The 8030-nt window shown below is 37.9% G+C and overlaps 1 long non-coding RNA gene across 1 annotated transcript; it reads left to right on the top strand.

Annotated features, from left to right (window-relative positions):
* Positions 1-332: 332 nt before the first annotated feature.
* On the top strand, positions 333-912 carry LOC108664352. The gene is made up of 2 exons (XR_001930358.1): positions 333-383; positions 679-912. It is a non-coding gene; the product is annotated as an uncharacterized LOC108664352 (long non-coding RNA).
* The last annotated feature ends 7118 nt before the right edge of the window (positions 913-8030 follow it).

The following is an 8030-nucleotide window of genomic DNA, read 5'->3' as shown; positions in this document are numbered from 1 at the left end:
TGGTCATGGGGGTCAAAAACAACATGCATCCAAAGAAATGCGGACATGTAGCTGAGCAAAAACGAGCTCATCTTCGTGTTCGAAGCGCGATTGGCTAATTTTTTTTGTGCTAATCCATGACAGAATGTCAAAAATCTGCATACTGTTAGAATTCATTGTTGGCGTCAGGGGACTGAGAAAAGAATTCATCAGTAATGGGTACGTATCCCTAACCGAAAACATCTTCAAACGATCGAAATACCGCCATTCCTTAATAAAGGATTTTTATGTTGGTTTTGAGATTACTCTTTACGTCCATTTTGCATCAACTTTAAACTCTAATTCCGTTAGTNTACACGAACGACACCGCTTCGAGTAACTACAATACAATGGCTTCCATCTTTGTAAGTTTATAGCATTGCTTATGATTCATATGTTGATAAATGTTGAGATAAAATCAGGATACCAATAAAAAGACCACGCAATCGTTCGCAAGTCTGATAAAAAACTGAAAACATTTGGATAGTTTAAAATGTATTATTCATTTCATTGCTTCATGCTTCTGATACAATTTTATTTTAAATGAAACATTCTAAAGTCAAAAATAAATCAACTGCTTCGAGAAAAACCCAATAGCGAGATCTATTAGAGTGTATTAAACACAATTTTGGTTTCCAATGTTTTTAATTGTTTTCGCAGAACCTGAGCCTGATTGCCCTGGTGGTGATGATGATGGCGGCTGGCGCCATTGCTGATCCTGATCCTAAACCTTTCCCTGCGCCTGGCAAAGGCAAAGGCGGGGGCAAAGGAAAGGGTAAAGGACACTAAAGAAAGAACGATGACCTTATTGGAAACTCCGCAAACTTTGATTCGATTTAGGGTACTTTCTTTCATTTTGAAAGGTACTTTATGAATAAACTTGGTTGGGAAATACTTTTTGGTTCATTTATTACCCCTAAATTACGAGTAATTGTAGGCTCAAAATAAAAATTGGCATTTCCCTAGATTCAAGTCGCAGAGAAGCTTGCGTAGATAAATTTTATTGAGTGTTCGTGTGCTTGAATTTTTATATGTTCTGGACCCAGAACAATTATAGACTTTCAAGCCAAATTCCCGTCAGTTGGTCATAATATCTGCTGTATCTGCTGCAAAAAGGTGGCAGAATGATATTTGGAATGGAAAACATGTGATTAAGACCAAAACTAAATGAGCACTGATCATGCAATTCAAAATGACAAGAAGAGGGGGGAGAAGATGCTGGAAAAGAATTTAGCAGATTCGATTTTCCAATATGTTTTCCCCATCACGCTGGAATTCTCATTCCGAAACCTATAATTAAGGATTATTGATCCAGAAATTTGAAGCAGAAATTTTTCTTAAAAATTTAGAGCCGATTGAATATAAGAGAGTCATATAAGGCAATTTCCCAGTGAAAATAAGTGGCTAATAAGTTATACTCGGTTGATACTCTGACTGCGGGAACCATCTCTTACAAGAACCGAGTTTCAATCCAGCAAAACCGAATGTATACATCAGCTACGAAATCAGATTTTGAAATGAGTCATATTCACCACAGGGTTTTAATTTCTATCATTGATTCCACATCAGAGAGGAGGTCAGCGTTCCTATTCTTTCTCTAGTTTGTTTGAGTCATTTATTTGGCTTGCTTGTTTATATTTCCTAGGTCGTTTGCGTTTGCTTGATGTTTGTTTGTCTTGCTTTTTTTTGTTCTTTTTTTTGTTTGTTGTTAGTTTGTGTGCAGGTTGTTTGTAGCTCGTTCTTGCTTGGTTCGTTCGTATTTGTTTGGGACTTTGGTTTGTTTAATTCTTTTTTTATGTTCGTGCCTGGTAACCGCCCTTCTCTGAGATAAGAAGGCATCTACCGTAGGTAGATATTTCCGTGATCATTTAGATTAAATGAATTGAATGAGGTCCTCGATTAATTCAGCATTACACATGTATACTCGACCCGATTTAGAGCAGCAGGAAACGTTTGCGTTGAGCGCGGCGCGCGCGCGCGCGTGCGAAACCGAACTTTGAGTTTTTGAAGGAGATCATCATTGGAAAAGATGCACGTATGGGATTTTGAATCGAGTAAAGCAACGATAGTTTACAACAACACAAGGCATTCACAAATTGATGACTCTCCTAGCCATTTTATTTTGAGTAAGCCATACCAAATTGATTCATCCATTCCTTTTTCTAGTCACAAAAATAACGTTGACGTTTGGAAAGAAGCTCATACTAAATTTCAGTCATTTACCATAGGTCTGAAAGCTGCCCTGAAATTTAACAAAATTTACAATAAATATAACAGTCCCTATAGTATTGTGAAAGTCCAGAGCAATGGTGTAACGTAAGAGGTATCAGATTCCACGAGCAACGTGATAAAGGTCTACCACCAAAAGTTGAAACCGTATAGCACTCATTCCTTGCCTATTTCGACAAGTACCGCGAATTGAGAACTGATGATTCTATTGATAGTGACATTTCTTCTTCTGATGAATCTTCTGGTGATTTCCCTTAATATTGTGTTGCGTATGGAAGTTTAATTGACTCCGATGAATCTGATGAAGGTATAGAGCTGTCGTTGCCGAGAGAAGGTATCGCGATATTGATGTATACCCAGTACATATCAATGAATGTATCATGCCCTCTGTGCACTGAAGACAGTAATTCAAATGTTGTATTACCCAAGGAAGATGATTGTGTAGAAATGCGAACTACTGTCCTTAATTTGAGTTTTGACAGCAGTGATTCTAATATGGATGAATTATGAAATGTAAATTGGATTAAAATGTCCTCGACTGTTAGAGCTGATGTTAGATTTTTCTGTTGAAATGTCAGAAAAATTTTCTTCGATCGGACGATCACCATTGCGGAAGTTATTTCACCTTCTCAATGTAGTTTTCATCTCGGGCATTCAATCTCTTATCCTTGTCTGTGCACTCAAATCTTCTATGTGAACTTATCGCGACAGATAATTTAAATGTGGCACAAATTGTAATTCAAGTGATGGTTTTGATCTGTCATATATGTTGGTAGTATCTTACACGACGTTCGCAACTAAATTATGTGGTCGTTAAATGACCACGTTTCGTACATGCAAGAAAGCGTCGAGTCATTCAGGATTTCCAAGCCTGGTGAAAACGTGTCCATGCCCCGATTTATGCCCGACACTGGCTTGTGTATTGAGCTGGAAGAATTGCGTCGGAAGCCGTCCCTGACTTACCCGAGACGAGCAGACGCGTTACAAGATCACGTGGGTCCGTCGAGGAATATCTTATGACCTTATGAAGCGTTTAGGACTTCCTAGTCCCCGGTCACGCTGATGCGCCGCCTTCGTCGTCCTCCGTCTCAGAGTCGTCGCTAGGCCCTCAAGTCCCGGATGTAACGTTGAACGTGTTCCGTCTATTTGCCCTATTTTGGGCCAGCTGATGCAAGATGCTGTTGCTTGTCACTTGCTGAGGGTAGTTTCCCATTACTGGACAATCCGGGATCTTTCTCAATCACTTGTCCAGTCGTCTCTTGAATGTTGCAAGGGTGAACTCCCCTCCTCTCAGCGCTTTTGGCAAGGCATTAAAGAGCCTCGGTCCTACCACGGACAGTGATCCCTCACGAAGAGTCTGCACTCTGGCCGCGGCTCGGTTATTAAATGAGGGAACCTCGCACCGTCTCCTTCTCCTTTCATTATAACGTGTCACTATTCTGGAGGTCTCACTCTCAAAGTTGGGAGCCAGTCCGTTTATCATCTTCCAAGTGTACAGTATGAAATACGAATACCTTTCTCTTCTTCTCTCCAGTGAGTATAGTTCCAGGTGTTTCAGCCTTCCACAGTAGTTCAGGTTCAACTCCCTCATGCCGCTGATCCTGTACGTTATAAGGTCCGTTGCACGCGTGCAGCCTCGTATTAATTATTGGATACCGCACACGAACACGTCCAGCCAAAGGCAGAAATATCTTGTGATTTATTTCTTAGTGTGAAAACCTGTTTATATGCTCGTATTCCTGAATTATCATTTAAGGCATTCCTGTGTAAAAAAGTTTGAAGTGTTTTACCACGTTTTCTATAGAATTTCATTTTATTATGAATTTTAGGAATTTGTACGAATAAAAATTGTTCCCTTGTACGTGATACATTATAAATGAGTTTACTAGCCCTGGTTTTGTCTTAATGCCACACGCGGTCTTAATAAAGGTGATTTTAGTATATAAACATATATCAATATATATATTTTTTTTTCGAATAATTATGTCTTTTGTACATTATTCTTAGGATTAATGTTCGTTCGCAAAGTGCAATGGTATTGCACTGGAAGGGGGGGGGGGAAATGTGCGATTGAACATTGCTATAATTTTGTCTTTTTTTTATTTTAGTTTTCTGGTTAGAAATGCGAAAGTTAGACTTGTAGGTCCCATCCGCTTTAGTCAGTTTCGCATTTGAACCCACAGTGTCAAGGTGCGTTTTAATTTGGTTGCTTGTTTGTTATCTGTGTTTTACATTTAGAGATTATTTTGATGTATTATTTATATAGTGATATATTCTGGAAGGCTAGATTAGTTTATTCATGAGAAGTGTTTACTTTTCTTTTGAGAAGTGTCATACTTTTTCTTTTGTTCATTTATTTTTTATTTTTGGTTATTTATTCTTTGTTATTTTTCTCTTGACAGAGTTTGAGAATCCAGATAGAAGAGAGTGGATTTGCGGAAGTGTCTTCTATTGCACCAACTTATTGGGGTCCACGTAAAAGTACTTTAAGTAAGGCTGGCTGAACCTGCAGGGTGATCCATACAGTAGACAACTTGAGTATAATGAACAAGGAACGGAAAGTTTCTAAAACTAAACACTTCTTTTTAGACTAGTCATAGAAAAACTAAAAACAACTAGTCACTCAAATTAAACACAATATAAATAAAAAAAATGGCACTGATTATGAGCAAAAAAAAACTTTGCGCAAACAATATCGGTCCTAACAACGTACTAGCCTGCATCATGTCCTAATACAAATTATAATTAATCAGAATACAGTCTGAGAACTTTGTCTTTAAAATAAATTGGAAGCAGTCTGTTATGAAACTATGAGACAAATCATTTAAATGTTGAACACATTTGTTGTACCTTACTAGCATAACCATATCAAGAGGCTCTAAATCAGTTTATTTTGTCACTATATAGATGTTCGACATAATCGACTCGATCACTGCCACGCATTATAAAGGTTCATGAGAAGGGAAAAGGCTATCATCTTCATTTCGAACAACACAGCTGTCAGCGGTACAGGGCAAGTATTTGACGACTCATGAGCGGTACAGGACAAGTATAGTACGACTCAGCAGCGGTACAGGACAAGTATAGTACGACTCAGCAGCGGTACAGGTCAAGTATATAACGACTCAGCAGCGGTACAGGACAAGTATATGACGACTCATCAGCGGTACAGGACAAGCATATAACGACTCAGCAGCGGTACACGACAAGTATATAACGACTCAGCAGCGGTACAGGACAAGTATTTGACGACTCATCAGCGGTACAGGACAAGTATATAACGACTCAGCAGCGGTACACGACAAGTATATAACGACTCAGCAGCGGTACAGGAAAAGTATAGTACGTACGACTCAGCAGCGGTACAGGACAAGCATTATGACGCCTCAGCACATGTACACTTGTACAGAAGTATAAAACAACTCAGAAGCGGTCACTGAACAAATGTATTCATATCCCTTCCAAACTTTGTTTGCATGAGCAATTTTGCCGGGTTATATGCTCATTCTTATGCTGAAGCATAAGCACAGTCACAGTTTTTGACTGTTTTAGGGATCAGAAATAAATTGGTAAAGTTGCTATTTGGAAGTCACGGCAACCGCATGTAACGAATTATGACATGATCTTGCATGCCAGATGATCAGAAAAATTCGCAATAATCATTTCTATATCTCATCAACATCTGTCTTCAGTGCAAAGATATAAATTGAAGCAGCCACTTTCTTACTGAAGCTATAATCATCTCTCCGTGTCGTACAAAATATTNATTGTACAATTAACGACGCGACTGGGATATTAGTTTCATTAATATGAATATAAACAAAATAACCTTATTCACTTTTAAATAAATTCAGCTGAATATATTGGTTCTGTGCCTTTTCAGTTAGGTTCATTATTTTTACTGGCTAATACTTTAATTTGCAACGCCTGCAACGATACTCAAAAAAAATTGAGCGTCGTATTGAGTCCTTAAATAATGATTGTTGTCTGCAAATTGTCTGTCAGTCAAAAAAACTGATTATCTGCTAGACTGACCAACAGTATGAATAGATTAGTCTTCCCCCTGACGGTCATATTCTACGTACAATCTAGTGTATAACAGAAAATATTTAGTGAGGACAAACAATTTTATTTTTTTCAACATATGCCAGTGTTGAATATTTTGCTACCTCGCCAGAATATGAAGTGATCATTCCACAAAAAAAAACATAATATTCTTAATAAAAATGAATATTTAATGATATGCGTTTTACGATGAAAATTTTCCATAATTCCCTTCGAAGCCGTAGATTCATTTTACGTCGCAACGTAGGTTACATTATACACGTTGTTGGGGTCCGCGTTGAAGCTCCAATGCAATTCCTCCTTTCAAATGTAAATTTCTAAAAATTCTTCTATTGCTAATGAGGTTTGGTGGAGTATTTCAAACTAATTCGTTCCAAAATTCAAAAGTTGCTGCTCAGAGATGGCGTTTTGCACGGTTCTCGACTTCTAAGCTAATGTTCTGAAGCCTTGTTAATTATTACCTGTACACGCACAATCAGCAGGTACGTATTCAATTATTATTGGCGTGTCTGCTGAACCTGTTGTTAATGGGAAATTTCCATTGATTTAGGAAGATTGATCGTTCACAATTTCTTGTTTCCAAGGTTAACTTCGATAATAAATAATTTATAAATTTGCATAGTTTATTTTCAATACAGAGTTTGTACTGATATATTGAAACCGGTTAGCAAGCGACTGGAAAGCCACATTTATTTTGCTGACCTCCAAGAACTTAAATTAAGGAATATTTCACACGATTCCTTACTGATGGGTTATGTTTCTTTGTCGCCCTGAAGGTGCATGAGTATCCGTGACCAACAACCTCGACGTTTGTTCTGGTCGCCCGACGACCGTAAATAAACTCTCCTATAATGGACGACACAAACCGTCATCATCGCTCTGTTGCTGCCACATTTTATCTCGTCGCCCTGGTGGTGGTGGTTGGTGACTATCTTTTGTTTGTCCCTAATTCATTATCTGCTGTGACTGACTCTTGGTATTTCTTCAAGTTCCCATCATATTTATACCCTATCAGTTTTTTTATGTCGAACTTCTATAATTTATTCATGAAGAATCAAGTTATATGCTAATTTTTTATGAATTTAATACAATTATGTATCAGTCCTTAGCCATAAGCGAAAAATTGATATCCTTGCATTTGATAATTTTGGCATAAAAAAAAAGATAATAATTACAAACAATTAAGGTTTATGGTCGTAATTCAAGTGTAATGCTAAGTCTATGACAATGAACTGATATACCTCTAGTCAACATCTCTCTATACATAAGGATACATATTTAATTAATTACAATTTAAGTAGTATTTGAAATAAAATCATAAAATTGAGTAATTAACTTTCCTAATCGACCATCATGCAAATGGTTTATTATATTGCGTCTTAACTATAGAGTTCGAAGTCATTGCATTCGCGTCATCTACAAGCAAAGTCATGATCCAAAGTTGTTGAACTCGAAGTTATTATATCTCCATCTTTGGACGTCCATATATGCTTAGGAATTAGGAGCTTCGAATATCCATATATGCTTAGGAATTTTAGGTTTTTTTACGCTTGTGTTGTTGAGGTTAGCGGCCTGGGCCAGTACAGTCGGACGGACCACCGGTGCTGCGGTCTCTCGCACTGCTGTGGATGCTTGCGGTTGCCGTGGCTTGCCGACACACGTGCTAGCCTAAATAACGAAGCCAAAAGCTGCCCGTCTTCATTTAATTGCCCCAGAGA

The sequence above is a fragment of the Hyalella azteca genome, unplaced genomic scaffold (assembly GCF_000764305.2).
Source record: "Hyalella azteca isolate HAZT.00-mixed unplaced genomic scaffold, Hazt_2.0.2 contig11433, whole genome shotgun sequence".
In the NCBI taxonomy this organism is placed as follows: Eukaryota; Metazoa; Arthropoda; class Malacostraca; order Amphipoda; family Hyalellidae; genus Hyalella; species Hyalella azteca.
The sequence above is the reverse complement of the archived record's forward strand: the minus strand, read 5'-3'. Positions and strand labels throughout refer to the sequence as shown.